Raw genomic sequence first — 16,858 nt, 5'->3', positions numbered from 1 at the left:
ACGGCTGCTGGTGCTGTTTTATTGCAAGAGGATAGTCATGGTGTAGATCATCCTGTTTGCTATTTTTCACGCAAATTTAACAAATCCCAGAGAAACTACTCTACAATTGAAAAAGAGTGTTTATCTTTGATATTAGCTTTACAGCATTTTGAAGTTTATGTTACTTCTTCAAATCAGCCAATAGTGGTTTATATTGATCACAACCCTCTTGTTTTTCTGCAGAAATTTAAAGGCAAAAATCAGAGATTGCTAAGATGGAGTTTAATGTTACAGGAGTTTAATCTTGACATTAGACATATCAAAGGCAGAGACAATTTAATTGCAGACTGTCTCTCTCGTATTTAGAGTTTATTGTTGTTCACTTTCAAGAAATTTTACTTTAGAGTAAAACAAAATTTGAGTACTTAAATCCTTTTCAAGATTACATTTGTAAAAGAAAGATTTTTCTTTGAAAAATTTTCTTTTTTGAAGAGGGGTGTGTTATGTAGGTCATTTCCCCCACACTCATCATGACCTGAGTTCAATAGTCTAGAACATTCTCAAGGTCACTGCCCTTAATGACCTCACAACCTTGAATTCAATTAGTCATGTTTGGAATGTTCTGGAAAGTTGATTAGTTGTGTAAGAGAGATAATTTTAGAACAGTAATTAGCATGTCAATAAAAGTTCTAGATTGTTCTTATATGCCTTTATAAAAGGGACGTGCACTGCTTCCGGTCAGACTTTTGGATCGTGTCTCTTGTGTGTTACTAAACTCCAGCAGTAGTCATTCTCAAGACTTTTCAAGACCTTCACTGTCAACGCTGGATTTATACTGTGGACTTTGTGCAGCTTCAAGCCTGCAAGCCAAAGGACTGTTCATTCATCCGACTGACTGTTACAACTCTGAGACTGGAGCTTTGCCGTCCCAGCTGAGATAAGTAGTCTGTACACTTTTAAAGCTTGTACTCTATCCCTGACTTAGCAATTAGTTTTATTTTCGTAATAAATTTTGTTTAAACGTTAACTGCTGAGTTCACCTTTTTGTTCGTTTTCTCTGCACGTAACAATATGAAAAAAATGTTGATGTTATATAAAGGCAACAAGAATTGACTTTGGCACTCAAAGGGTTAACCTGTTCACCCCTGATTCCCTGTAAACACATCCATTCACAGTCGATAACAATGAGTTTTAGTCAAAACACAGTGGTATAACGGTTAAAGATAAAAGAGGCAATGGTTGACGGATGATAAATGACAAAGGGGACTTGCGGATAAAAACTTCAAGTACCATACCATACAAGAGTCTTATTGCCAAAAAAATTCGTATGCTGTTTGCAAATTTCACAATACCAGTAATCTACTGCATGACTTGCAATATCTGTAGGAGAACACCCATGGAAACTGCAAATGTCCTCAAGAGGGAGGTGTTCTTTTGAGTAGACAGGTAAAAACCATGTTTAGCTGATACATATCACAGCTGCCAATATCCATGTGACTATCCTGAAGAATGTGGTTTTCAGAACAGAAATATGCTCATATGGAATGGGATTGTTGTCACGGTACCGGTACATGAGACCGTTCATCACGTGAATACCGTAATATGGATGACCTACCGGTAGACATGCATCTTGTTGTAGTGAACTGGCAGATATATCAATGTCACAAACTGGCCTGTGAATGATAGCTGTCTTTTCTCATCATTTAAAACTCTCATTGCTGGGATGATACCGCATGTCAAAATCAGTATGTACATGTACTTGTTCAACATTATACATTCAATATCACGGTTACCATGGTGATTTCCCCTAAGGTGCCATATGACTTTGCATGAGGCGGGCAGATGTCAGTCAACTCTCTAATATGGTCTTCAGTAAATCATCGATTCCATCATTTCCTGACGTCGCACTTTAATTTCCATAATTATGATCATATGAAACTCAGCATAATGCACTACTGCCAGTGCCTATCAATAGCATAGTGGTTTACTGTAAATGTTGACAAAATGCATATATTAGGATATTTTATGTGAGTAGAAATTATGTCATTTCCTGACATATTTATGTCTTTTCTTCACAGATTATATAGTTGTCATCATTAATGTCATGTTTGCATGAAAAAGCATAATTATTTTAATTCAATGTCAGCTGATTTTGAATGATGCCAAAATTCTGCATGACCATCGGATAGCAGTCATGTACAAAACCTGTCCTCTGCTGAATCCTGTTTTGCATTTCCCATCTTTTGACCTGGCAGGGAAATTAAGAAATATGCATATTACATTTGTAACGTTTTATTTTAGGGATATGAGTAAAAATACGGTACAATTTCGTTGTTGTATGACAATGGAGGACAAAGTGTGGGCAGAGATTCTGATAAAATAACATTTTGAGAGAAAGTCTAACCTGGGTAAAAATTACCTTCAGAGGAACTCTGGACAGGACTCGTATAATTGTACGTGTGTGAGAGAGAGAGAGAGGGTAGTTGAGCAAGGTGTAACGCCCTAGATTAGAAGACTTGGAGAGAGAGAGAGAGAGAGAGAGAGAGAGAGAGAGAGATATGTGAGCAAAGCGTAACGTCCTAGATTAGAAGACTTGGCATATCGTATATGTGTGATATATCACATCCTTCAATTTCTGATTTAGTATTCATAGGAAGCCACTCACTCACTTAACAGTCTGGGCAGGATAACTGGATCATTCCCATTCACAATCGACATTAACAATCAGTGAGTCACGTTGTTATAAATGTTTCCGCGTAGCACTGTGTTGTTTCCTCACTGAACTCAAAGATGTGGTGGTTCATAAGGATGCTAGTTTCCAGTCAGACAAAAATTGAGTTAATGTTACAAAATTTGCAAATGTATGATATTCAGATGGCAGACAAATTTATGTCAAGAGAGAGAGAGAGAGACAAGTTTTACCAAATGTATGCAACCTTTCAGAAGAGTCTGTCTTCTTCATAAATTACCTGTACCGCTGAAAAATTATGTGACAGTTATCATAGGTTGAATAACTGCCATTATTGCATTTGCATAAAAGCAATTTTCTTTATTTGACATCTTTCAGTAGAAGAGATGGCAGTCATGATATATTTTACCAAGGATAAATATATCACATTGTATTTATTCACAACAATGTACTGTCAGATTGTAAAAGTATTTAACGGGAACGTGATAGTCACATCAAATTTTGAACAAGATAATGATTTCTACCTTTTTCTGCCGTGCATAGATTCAATAGTCAAGTTTTTGATCCAGACAAAAATTCTCTTACAACAGCTTTTCAAAAGAAATTTATTGTTCCAAGAAATATAACGATTTATGGTTTTCGAATAGAGAAACTGATAGCACTCTGCTTTTACTTGTATCTTGTGGAGGGTGTATCTAATACCATTAAATCACTGATACAGGAGGGAGTTCAGTATTTGACCCTGTCGATGTAATCGCTTGACACAATGTCAAGGGGTCACAAAGCATGCAAATTTCCCGATATATCAACATGTACACAGGTCAGACGTGAGTATTGTCTCCAAATGTGCAATGTGCATATACATGTACAAATTTGGAATGTGATATAGTGGTCAAATACTGAATGTACAAAGTGTTAAAATGAAAATATGAACATATACCGGTGTTATACTGCCTCTGACAGATCAGATGTGTGTGCCAGAATTTTGACAATTGTTAACTTTGTGTTGAGGAACCTCTGTAGTACTTTAATGAATTTCATTTGTCAGGCTTGACAGGACCAGGTACATTTTCAGAACTAGCGAGCGCATCCATCTTGCAAGACTTGCAAGCATTACCAGGTTAGACATACCGATGCTTCGGCACATTTACAGGGCACACTGCAGAAGTACCGGTACATGCCTCATATTTCAACAAGTGGAGTGCTTTTTTCCTTTAAAGGTACACATTTTGTCAAGTATTCTTAAGTAAAGAAAATGGTTAGAATGATAGAAAGTGAAAATTAGGATAAGGAAAACAATATTCCGTCCTCCTCCTACAGCAGTAAAAAATACACGAGGCAAGAATAAAATATTTTTGGGGGTTGTCATTTTAAAAAAATGGCGTGATGTTCCATGTTTTCTTTTATCCTTTATACTGTATGATCCAACTATTTGTACCATGTGTACACTGTGCATGCATGTACGGTACCGCCAGAACAACTGGACTGCAAAATTCAAAGCATAGCATAGGCTGGTACAAGGAATTTCTTTTTTCCCCTGTCCACAGTGTACACGTACAGATGGAAGTAAATGATATCAGCAGGGATTTCAAACTGATACATGCCCTGAACAGAAACAGCCAATTGGTTTGTTTTTTTTGGCCATAACAGCAGGAACTAGAGGAATATCCAAGATTTTACTCCTTCTTCCCACCTACACACACCTTGCATTTCCGGCAGCGCACGGATCAGTTCAGTGTTTCAGGCAGTCAGGTGTAATTATGACACCACTACGTATGCCTGCCACGCCGTCTTGCACAAACCCCACAGCCATATTGATTCACAGATTCATTGTATTTTATCTGGGTATAGCCGGGTTCCTCTGAATAATTTATACTGTACAGGATATATAATCATGTTAAACCTTTGATATTTTTACTTTAGCGATTGACCTTAGCTTCTCTTTCATAATCTCAGACAGAGAGGTGCCAAAAAACAGTCTTACATCCACCATGAAAACAAAGCCGGCTCATGAAATCGCCACAAATCCCGGTGCGTTAAGACTTTTTATGATGTACGATATCAAAGTCCTTGTAAATATTTCATAGGTTTTGGCATACCGCGATTACTTCTTGAGCTCTTGTTGTTTCCATGGAATCCTTTCACGGCTAATGTTCATGGTTTGGAGGCATGTATTAACAAGGCATCGAGAACAGAAGAAAAAATCCCTGCCAGTAAAATGAAAGATTTATGTCTTTGAATATCAGATATAAGGCTCCCACTACTGTAGCAGAAAATTTCTCTCTAAAACTAAAAGGTTGGTAATGTCCGGTGAGTATATAAGTAAAATTGAACATCTTGGTGAAGCTAATACCAGATGGAGCAAATCTGTCAATTGTGGGCACGGGAATAAAGGTAGGAATAATGTGGGCCAATCATTTCAACCTGACTAAGATTGAAGCTTTTGCCTGCAAATTTCTCATTGTAAGCGGCTTATGTGCGGTTGAAGTACTTGTTCAAGAGAGATTTAATTTCCAAGACTGTTGTGAAGTGACTGGAGTTGGTTCCTTGTGCGTGGACAGGATCTGGGAAGGATTGTTCGTTGGCTTTTATTGAAGTCAGCAATTGAAGACATTATTGAAGACAGCAATGTTCAACTGAATTCTGATATGATTTCTTGGGTATTATGTATCTCCATGGCAGGGATATTAGGCAAGATGCAGCGTTTTGTGTTGTAGAGGCTCAGGACTGTGTTCTCTGCACTGGAAAAGGATTCTTGGTGCGTTTTGCTGAAGTCAGCAAAACAACTGAATATTCACCATTCAACTGATTTTGACATCATTGTTTTGGGATCATATAGCTCTATGACATGGATACATGTATGTGGCAAGATGCAGTTTTTTATGTGGATGATCATGAAATTGGGACAATTTATACCCCTTTTGTCAACAAGCGACCTAGCGGCCGATATAGCTCCGCTGTGTTTATGTAGAGAATAACTATTTTTGACACATGTTGATGAAGAAGGTGGAAATCTTTGATAGCTCAATGCAGTGGCCAGAAAAAAGTGGCTAAAATAGCTGCAAAAATACACAATTGAAGATTTCATCATACTTTGAATATATCACATCGGATCATCCCTAAGAACATGTCAACCAAAGCTATCTGATGAGTAGTTTTTTGAGAATAAAATTTTCTGACCAAAAATGGCAACAATTGCCCCCCCCCCCCCCCCCAAAAAAAAAATTGCAGATTTCATCATAACTTCAAAAGATCAAATTTAGTTCATCTATAGAAACCTGTATACCAAATTTCAAAGCTGTTAGACCAGTACTTTTTGAGAAACATATGTTTTGACCAAAAATGGCTAAAATTGCCCAAAAAATACAAAATTACAGATTTCATCAGAAATTCAATATATATTACTTAGCTCATCTGTAGAAACCTGTATACAAAATTTCAAAGCTTTCAGACCAGTACTTTTTAAGAAACACATTTTTTGACCAAAAATGGCAAAAATTGCCCAAAATTACAAAATTGCAGATTTCATCATAATTTCAATAAATATCATTAAGGTGATCTGTAGGAACATGTATACAAAATTGCAAAGCTATCAGATGAGTAGTTTTGGAAATACACATTTTTTGACCAAAAATGGCAAAAATTGCCCCAAAAATACAAAATTACAGATTTCATCAGAAATTCAATACATATTACTTAGTTCATCTATAGAAAGCTGTATACCGAATTTTAAAACTATCAGACCAGTACTTTTTGAAAAATACATTTTTTGAGCAAAAATGGCAAAAATTGCCCAAAATTACAAAATTGCAGATTTCATCATAATTTCAATAAATATCATTAAGGTGATCTTTAGGAACATGTATACAAAATTGCAAAGCTATCAGATGAGCTGTTTGGAAATACACATTTTTGACCAAAAATGGCAAAAATTGCCCCAAAAATACACAATTTCAGATTTCATCAGAAATTCAATATATATTACTTAGTTCATCTATAGAAACCTGTATACCGAATTTCAAAACTATAAGACCAGTACTTTTGAGAAATACAATTTTTGATCAAAAATGGCAAAAATTGCCTAAAAATGCAAATTTGCATATTTCTGCACAATTTTAACAAATCTGAAATAGATCATCCCTAGGGACATATGTACCAAATATCAAAGCTATCTGAATGGTAGTTTTGAAGAAGAAGATTTTTAAAGATTTTTTTACCAAAAATGACAAAAATTGCCTTAAAAATACAAATATGCAAATTTCACCACGATTTGAACAAATCTGACTGAAGTCACCCTAAGTAAACTGCTATATCAAATTTCAAAGCAATTGGACAAGGGGTTTCAGAGAAGTAGATTTTTTTACCAAAAACACCAAAAAATGCCCCAAAAATACAAATGTGCAAATTTCACCACGATTTGAACAAACTGAAGTGAGGTCACCCCAAGTGAAGTGCATATAAAATTTCAAAGCGATTGGACTTGCAGTTTCAGAGGAGAAGGCAATTGTTGACGGACGACGACGACGCGGACGACGACGGAAAATCAACCTATTTGATAAGCTCCGCGTCGCTGACAGCGGAGCTAAAAAAAGCAGTAAATTTACTTCTTTGGAGAAGTTGTGAAATCTTTGAGTGATGATGCAATCATCTTTCAACTTTCTTCTTTGACATAATTGTGTTCCAGTTCAATGAACTGCAATCTTCCCAAATAAACAAAATTTCAGAAATTGTACTCCTAGGTCTCCGTAGCCCTTTCTCTATTTGATAGAAAACTCACAGTGAGGGTGAATCAGAACTCCCAGTACTGAACAATTTACCGGCATACTGTCTGTATCAAATGGATACACAGGTACGAGTGAACATCAGTAATTTTACTGTATTGGGATGTATTTATTGACCAATTATACATTATTGTCATCTGTTTTCTTCACAGTTATGGTGGTGATGCAGTAAAGCTGGGATGGTTTACGACAGCATTAGGATTTCATAGAGTTTTGAACCACTGCCTTCAGACAATGGAGAGGATAAATAGTGCATGAGGAATGAAAAATCTTCACTGAAGCAAAGAGACTAGTTCGTTACCCTACAGGGGGAAGCAGAGAGAAATCTTGTTTGTTATAAAGACCAGTGAAAAAAGGAAAATACTTTATTGTATACTTATCATAAGTACTGCTTTGACATTTGAACTTTGACATTTACCCTTTGGCATCCAATATGGCAGACAATGGATCTGGCCCGGGAAGAGACGATCTGGATCGGACATACGAAATATTGCAACCAGAGGAGCCAAAACAAACACAGAACAAAAAGGGACCGAGCCCGTACTACTTCACAGTTGTTCCCGATGCCGACACGGCAGACACTGACGGTCAAGCCATCTACGAAGTCGTGGAGTCGGAAAAGATAAAACAGCGGAATCAAGCTGCTTCCCAGGCAGCTGGTGATCCCTACTATCACACCCTCTCTGCAGAGCCTGACCAGGACAGTGGTGACAAGCATGCATTGGGGCGTCTCACAAGCGATCAGAGTCGAGTGGCAACCATCATCTCGTCAACAAAGAGGCCTGAGGATTGTGGCTGGGTTGAAAATGTTAGCTATGAAGGTGAGTCCAAAGCTCATGGCACAACTGCATAGAGCATTGTAGAAGTAGTTTCATTATGTAAAAATCATACACCGTGAGTAAGATTTGTCTGTTTATGTTGATTGCTTACGGCGTTATACCACTATTTTTATATGGTTTGCTTCAAAATTTCCGGCAAATATTAAATGATACAATTTTTTTGCTGTCAACTGGACCATTTTGTCCACATTCTGTCATTGAGTCCTACCATTCATTTTGTTAATAGGATGTACCTTTGACTGATTTGCTATGAATTTCTGTGATTTCATATAAATGATTTCATATCCATTTTATTAAGAAGAAAATACTCAAAAAATAGAACAGAATACTCTTCAATAGTCAAACCCATAATGCATATGGATCATGGTACAAACAAGTCCACATGTAATATGCAGGTTTGTTTGTATTGCATCACGTGATCTCTGGGCTAGCATTGCTAAGGATGAGTAAATTCAAGTACCGTTAAGGTCATTGATGGTGAGGTTAGCAATCCAATGTTGGCTTAGTTTAGGAATAATTTTTGCTTGGACAGTAATTGACCTAAACACATGTGCGGCCCACCTGGTATAGTCTTTCTTTGTTTCACTGAAGATGCAAGCATTGTAGTTATTATAAACTTTGCGTTGCTACTTATGCAAGTCACGATTTTCACATGTGGAAGGTGTATAGTACAGTATTGATACTGTTCAATGGACGAGATAAACAGAACTCAAGTTAGGAAATTTGCAAGGTGTTGGTGAAAATCATACTGAAAGTGAGATAAGGCAAGTTCTCCCATAATGCGCTGTACACATACTCAAAACTTTAGAACAACACGTTGTTTCTCTTTGATAAGCACTTTTGTAGCAAAAATTGAAGAGATAAAGTGGCTTAGTTTGGAATTTTTAACCAAGTATTTGTGGTACATCAACCATAGTCCAAAATGGTTTCTAAATATCCCGTTAGAATGTTTAATGTTGTTCATGCCTTGAAAGTGAACGACTTAGACTTGCTCAAATACTCCTCAAGAAAACTTCTGACTTTTCTCTTACCAAATCAAGAATAAACATCAGGGGTCATTGTGCAAATTTTGGTACAAGAGAAATAAATTACCTAACATTTACCGATATTTGAAATTCAAAATGGCTGCCATTCATGTGTTAGCTCTATGGAGAAATATGAAAATTTTCAATTGTCAAAACACTGAGATGTTGAAAATCTCTCTTAAGTACTCCAAGAGCTTTAAAGCGAACCTTAACATGGGCTCTTTGTAGAGCCACAGTCAACTGAGTGCGTAGTCTGAGGCTGGCTAGAAATCTTGTTCACTTTGACACTGACAGTCATGTTTCTCTATCTGTTCTGTCTGTCTGTGTTTTATTATGCATTCTGTCAACATAATTTACAATTATTTTCTGATGATGATTATTGATTTTTCATAAGCTGTTGATATTGGAAACAAAATTTAAAAAAACTCAGAATATTGTAAAGCAACCAGTCCTTTTGAATGTACCAGTAGAGTGCCTGGGATGAAACAAATATATCCTAAAATAATGAAAATGTATTCTTTCCATTTTTTCATAAGCCTTCCTCTATACTCTTTTGGAATCTACCGGTATAATCCTAATTAAAAGAATTGATAAACGGAAAGTACAGTGCACAGTGCTTCATTATTTATTTTTTATGATTTGAACCTAACTCATTTACATAATACTATATGCAGATAAATTGAGTCCTTTGGCAATTCTGATTCTAGCTGTGCATGTCCACGCACATGTACACATCACGACAGCATCGTATGCTGACGATCTTGTCAATTCTCAAAGAAACCAAAATTTATGCGTGACCTTTGCATCATTGCAGAATGAGATAGCTACGTGCATTCTTTAGTATGGTAGTGTTACTGTTCAGAATTCACAATTTGTGTGCAGGTGTACTCACATAAAGGATCTAGAAAAAGTACAAACATGTTATATCAAAAATTTTATTTTTCTCTCATAGAGTTAACACAGGGATGGCGGCCATTTTGAATGTCAAATACTAGTATCAGTAAACATTGGGTAATTTATTTGTTTAGTACAAAAATGTGCACTGTGACCCTTGATTTTTAGTTTTGCATTTGAAAGTGAATGGTTATAAGTCTTGAGGATAGTTTTAGCAAAAGTTTAAGTCTGTCACTTCCGAGGTGCATACTACCTTGTTTTTTTTCTGTTGATTAAGGTATTCTATTATATGTGTACTGTATTGTCCTGTCTTCCTGTTGACTTTTGAACAACTTGACATGATTATGTGTTTATTGAAAAATTGTAAGAAATATTATCTGTGTCAGATATGACACTAGATGGGGTTGTCTAGAAGATTGGTTCATTATTGTAATGTTAATAAGTAATGAGGTGTTTTTATTGATACAAAGACAAAATTGTTGAAATAATATATTAAATTTGAATAATGCAGTTAAGAGAAACAGCTTTCATGGTCAGAGCAAATTGTATTATTTATCAGGATGATAATATTTTTAAGGCTGTTAAGTTACCGTATGCGCCTCAAAAGTGAAAGACTTAAACTTTTGCTCAAACTTTCCTATAGGACTCTTTCAACCCTTTACTTTCAAACTCAAGAATAAAAATTTGGAGTCACCGTGCAAAATTTGGTACTAGAGAAACAAATTACTCAAGATTTACTGATATTTGAAATTCAAAATGGCTGCTGCCCCAATGTTAACTCTATGGAGAAAAATAAAATTTTTGATTTTTGAAAGTTGGATGGTCAAAAGTTTTCTTACACCAAGACTAGATTTAAAATGAACCCCCACAAGTGGTAGATCAGAAAAGAATTGTTAAAGTTTTGATCCTAATATCTGTCCCTAAGGCACATTCTAAATTAACCCTTTCACCCCCAGTTCTCTGTGTACAGGTCCAACTTTACCATAGAACACAATGGATTTGGGACAAACCATGGTGGTGAAAGGGTTGAGGCTGTTAATATATATCTAGATGTATTGAAATTCATGCAATATATCATCAACTTAAAGTTATTTTGATGCGATGTGTATGTTTATTCTTCATTACCCTTAAAGTATGTTGCATTTACAAATTATTAGCCTCGTCAATCAAACTCATTGTGTGCACTGCACATTGTTATTGTTGACAAAGGAAATCTCGTCTGGACCAGAATCCACTGGTCAACAACAGCAGTGCAGTTGAAATATAGGCTGAGTTGACAATCTTAATGCTGTGTATCACAACATGCCTTGGGGAGTTCAATAAGACACTGTAGTAGACATGTAAAACAAAAAATGGTGAAAAAAAATCGTCAAAAGTTATCCAGCTACTGGCCCCTTAAAACTCAGCAACTGTAAAAGCAGCAAATACGAAGAAAGGTTCTATTTTACCGTGCAGGATTTTGTTCATCACACCACAAGACACACCCTGGGGTAGATGACCTACAGCTGTGATTTCAATCACACAAATCTCCAAATCAGATACAAGTACCATTAGTGATCTTCTGTATCTTTGGCTGGATTGACAATTGCTGTTGCATGTTCATGAATCATGCACGGATCATGAATGAGAGGGCATCCAACTGAAATTTCCTTATGGGCAAAGTTTTATCTGCATATTCTCTGCAACAAAAAAGCAACTTAAAGAGGCAAGCTAGCGTACTGATTCACCCTTCCAGTGAAGTCATTGGATTAAGACTACTCAATAAATGTCAGAGTTGTATCTGTCCAATTTTGAAAATTAACTTTTTCATCCCATTTCCTTGTACTGATATTGTGGTCCATCTTTACTCAGGGTAGACACAGGGTTGTACTGACATTTGATGACAATAGGGTTAAAACTTACCCATTGTACCAGTAGCTCCCATGCCATGGGTGAATTTTAGGAGCTGTTTGTCATGATTTCTTGGTATTTGAACTAAGTTTAGCCATAGCAACCTCAAGTCGTCTTGCGCCAAAGCTTGAAATAATAGAGAGAAACAGTTTTGTTACATTAGATGGCAGTGTATCTTCTGATGTCTATGGGTTCTGAGCTGGTGATAAGCATATGCTATTTTTGGTCTTATTTTCAAGAAACTTCTTTTTACAGCCTGGCACCAGTAATCATGCTGGGATACCCACAACAACCACTTAAAAATGACCAAGACTTTTAAAATTGTGTCCTTGGAGATTTGAATTCGATACAAGAATTCAAATTCATTTGATTTTCTGTATGACTTTAAAGTTGTCATGGTATCTTTGAGGAAGGTTTTATTTATTTATATTTATTTGTAAATTCTGTGGGATAAAGTCGCATTTACTGGTTCCTCAAAAAAAAATAAAAAACCTTTACAGAAAACACTACATTTACGGTATATAGTTTAATGTGACATTGAACTTGCCAAAAATGAATGTGTTGATGGTTAACAGTGAGCTGGTGTACTACATTAGCATTCCAATGTGTGAATGACAGTTGGAAATTCATACACTCTTGTAACCTATTGTTGATTTCAGTCAGGTCACTGTGTCATTTAGATTGTCTGAGTGACGAAAACTCCAGAAAGACTCCAGCCTATCTTTAGTTGTTCTTTGAATGTATGTCTGTAGAGTTGATGGCCGGCCCCACTGAGATATTTTCTGGTATCTGTATGTAGGCATTTCATCAAAAAACAACAATATGCATTAGTGAAATTACAAGAGGATACCTACCGGGGTATAACTAAAATTTCATGTTTTCAAGCAGCATTCAACCCCTTATCCTTACAGGCTCTTTATTCTGGTTGTCAAACATTTCGATGGTATTGCAGTATTCTGATTGAAAAACTGTGCTTCTTTGTATTCCTCCCTACAAAAAAGAAATAAAAAATGCAACAAAGGAAACGTTAACCTTTGAAAATCTTGAATACCTGCTTGGTGCCAGGCCTCTAATACCGAGGTTAGAAATTGAAAATGGCACAGACATTATGCCCAAGATTAGGGGATTGAATGCAATCTTTATTAGATATGACAGCATTTCTTCATAAATGTTGGAAGCCGTCCAACTCTGTTGCCTGCAGTACTGAGACGAATTGCTGTCTGTAATACGATGAATCAGAATATCACGACACGAGGCTTGAAGCACCTTCTGGCGCGTAATCAAGGCCAATATTCAAACTCCCCATTTTCAACTATACAAAGCGACATTCAACATTCAAACTCCCCATTTTCAACTATACAAAGTGACATTCAACATTCAAACTCCCCATTTTCAACTATACAAGCGACATTCAACATTCAAGCTCCCCATTTTCAACTATACAACTCGACATTCAACATTCAAACTCCCCATTTTCAACTATACAAAGCGACATTCAACATTCAAACTCCCCATTTTCAACTATACAAAGCGACATTCAACATTCAAACTCCCCATTTTCAACTATACAAAGCGACATTCAACATTCAAACTCCCCATTTTCAACTATACAAAGCGACATTCAACATTCAAACTCCCCATTTTCAACTATACAAAGCGACATTCAACATTCAAACTCCCCATTTTCAACTATACAAAGCGACATTCAACATTCAAACTCCCCATTTTCAACTATACAAAGCGACATTCAACATTCAAACTCCCCATTTTCAACTATACAAAGCGACATTCAACATTCAAACTCCCCATTTTCAACTATCGAAGTCATAGGTCCCCCTAGACCACTAGCCAGCGAACACAAGCCAAAATTAGCATACATATAGTCAAATACGACTTTAAAAATCGTCGGTGTCATTTTACATGAAACTACTTATCACTTTGTTAGGGAGTCCCAAACATATGGTGACCTCGCAGTTAATTTTGGACGACACCGGGTTCGTTAGTGACCACGTCAGTGGTAGTTTGTCTAGGCTGCTACTTGACCTTGACCAGCCCGACAGACGGGGAGATGTGTCACGTAGGTGTGAGAGTCTTGTTAGACTTTTGTCACAGTTAGGCCTAAGTGGCATTGGATGTGTAGTGAGCGTATTGTCCAGCTAGTGCAAGCCGCTCAACGTGAAATACATGATGTTGAACATACCGGTAGTGGTCACGGTGTAATAAAGGAAAAGTGGCTTCACACATCAGCCATCTCGTCTTGTATGTGCTTTGGTGTGTTTAGTGTTAGCTCTGCATTGCACTGGGCTGTGTGTTCCGCTGCGTTATACGGCCTCCCACTACATGTGGTGGGAGGCCGTATAACGCCGGTAACACACAGCCCTGCCTAGCCCTGCGTACGATGCTGTGTGTTCCGCTACAGCTAATCGCCACGCTCACCAGGCGATTAGCTGTAGCGGAACACACAGCATCGTACGCAGGGCTAAGCCCTGCCATGCAGAGCTAGTTTAGTGTTTGAGTTGTGTCTTGGCTGTAATAGTGTGGAAATTAACAAGCGAGTTTTTAATTTTAAAATAAGCCATGGCGAGCCACGCATGCATGCTCTTGATTAGACGACATGATAGCGACCGAATTAGGCCTAAGTGATGGCGGAGGTCGGCGGTAAATCTTGATAGCATCACAAGTGTTTCTCGGTTCATATTTTTGGACCCTCTAGAACATCACATAGGAATAACTCTAAAACTCCGAAACGTCATGTGACGTATCTATGACGCGTTCTGACGTAGTATAGCCCAGAAGGAAAACGTGGGTAACTACAATGAAGCAAGTTAGGGATGCCTAGGGAGAATGCGAATCCTAAATGTTGAGTTCGAGAGTTGAAAATGTGGAGTTCGAAAGTGAAAATGGGGAATAGCAATCCCAAATGTTGAGTTCGATAGTTGAATGTTGAGTTGTAAGCTTATAGTTGAAAATGGGGAGTTTGAATGTTGAATGTCGGGTTGTATAGTTGAAAATGGGGAGTTTGAATGTGAATATCGCTTTGTATAGTTGAAAATGGGGAGTTTGAATGTTGAATGTCGAGTTGTATAGTTGAAAATTGGGAGTTAGAATATTGGCCTTGATTACGCGCCATAGCACCTCGCTCTTTCTGAGTTGTGTGGGCTGTGAATTAGCATATTCATGACACAGTCATCACAGTATCTATACTTTAGTTTTAAAGTATTCTCAGGGATAAAATAGATTTTGTTTTAATAATCATTTGAAAAAGGGGTGGATTTTAAAAGAATATCATGTATTTTTAGTGCTTGCACTGTTGCAAGCTGTCAGATACTGCTGTCTAGACAATACCTTAGGTTATAAGAAACTGTCGAATGTTTAATTTTTGGAAGCAGGGATAATTTCAAATTAATGTTGTTTTATTCCTTATGAATGTGTCAGACCACTAGTTGGAGTGTATTATTTATGACACATTGAAATGAGGGCTGTTGGCACACTCGCACTGTTTCTAAAGCATTCTTAATGACATTCAATACACCGAGAATTGTCAATTTAAGCATGCTGTGAGGAAACTTGAAGTAGGGTCCCAATCTGCAAATCACTGTGAGAGGCGTGAGTGTTTGTTCTCGAAATTGAATTCTGTAAATTGGGTTTTAATATTAACAAGGTTTAGCTGCTCGCGTGTTTGCGCTGCACCATTGGTTATTGAGTCGGTGATTTGTGTACTGCTTGTGTTCAAGAGTCTCGATACCGTAGTGGGAAAAATGCCACCTGTCAGAAATTGGAAAACACAGAACAACCATTTTGATTCTTGCTACCTTGAAGAAGGTTTATGAACATGGACTTCAAGGTTAAAGTATAACAATGCATTGTTCAATGAGTATTGGCTGTGACTTCTTATAAATTTTACACAATACTGCGAAGTTTGTTGTCGTGGAGATGCACTAAACTCCTCAGGGCATGCTGCAACAGTATTGATGTTCTTGTTAGTCATTTGAACCTTACATTTAAATGGCTGGCAGAAATAATTTTTTTTCTTGAAAAAGCTGAGAAATGAAAACATTGTGACCTTTCTTTTAAGGTACAAATACACTGTAGGGATTGAGTTCCCTTGCTGTATTTTGCACACACAGTGTGTTATTAATAGTCTGGCATCAATTAAAGGCAGGCGGCCATCTATTGGATGGAGATAATCGTCAAAGAGACATGACAGGATTCACGGAGGGAAAAAACAAGGAATCTCCATCTGGATAAATTAACATTTCTTGTAAACCTTAGTCACAGATGTTTGAGAAGGACGGCTTCTGTTCACAAGCAGAGGACAAGTGAATGTGAAAACCAGTAAGATGGCTCGGAAGATATTTTTGCTTTTTCTTACTTGAGTGCAAGGTGAGTCTCTGGAGCTACAGTGGTGTCTGTTGCCTAGCGATACCATCTTAGAGTCATATTTCATAGTTTCCATGGAAACTAATGCAATGGCGGTCGTCTTACTGTTTTCTCTAATTTGTAGGAGAGTGGCAATGTCATTTACCCCATGTACTGTGTATGCATCGTGACAATATTGCGAAAATTGGTCTCCTCGCGGTAATGTACTTGCTGCCATAATGAAGTTGCCTAAAACAAACATAAGACACACTGTTCTATGTAACTGCAGGGCACAGTGATAAGGCCATCATAGTGCACTTTGTGATTAGCTCAGCGGATTGCAGCTTAATACATCCTCAGATACTGTATATTTATGAACATCTCTAGAGAGATACTCAGACA

General features: G+C 37.1%; 1 protein-coding gene across 3 annotated transcripts in view; it reads left to right on the top strand.

Annotated features, from left to right (window-relative positions):
- The first annotated feature begins 7,603 nt into the window (after positions 1 to 7,603).
- LOC139136951 (rho guanine nucleotide exchange factor 10-like) overlaps positions 7,604 to 16,858 on the top strand; it is a 60,977-nt gene continuing 51,722 nt past the window's right edge. For all 3 annotated transcript variants that reach the window (XM_070704821.1, XM_070704822.1, XM_070704820.1), the window contains exon 1: positions 7,604 to 8,270. The gene's annotated coding sequence lies outside the window, so the exon portion shown is untranslated. The remainder of the gene's footprint in view (positions 8,271 to 16,858) is intronic.

This window comes from Ptychodera flava, chromosome 7, assembly GCF_041260155.1.
Source record: "Ptychodera flava strain L36383 chromosome 7, AS_Pfla_20210202, whole genome shotgun sequence".
Classification (NCBI taxonomy): Eukaryota; Metazoa; Hemichordata; class Enteropneusta; family Ptychoderidae; genus Ptychodera; species Ptychodera flava.
The sequence above is the reverse complement of the archived record's forward strand: the minus strand, read 5'-3'. Positions and strand labels throughout refer to the sequence as shown.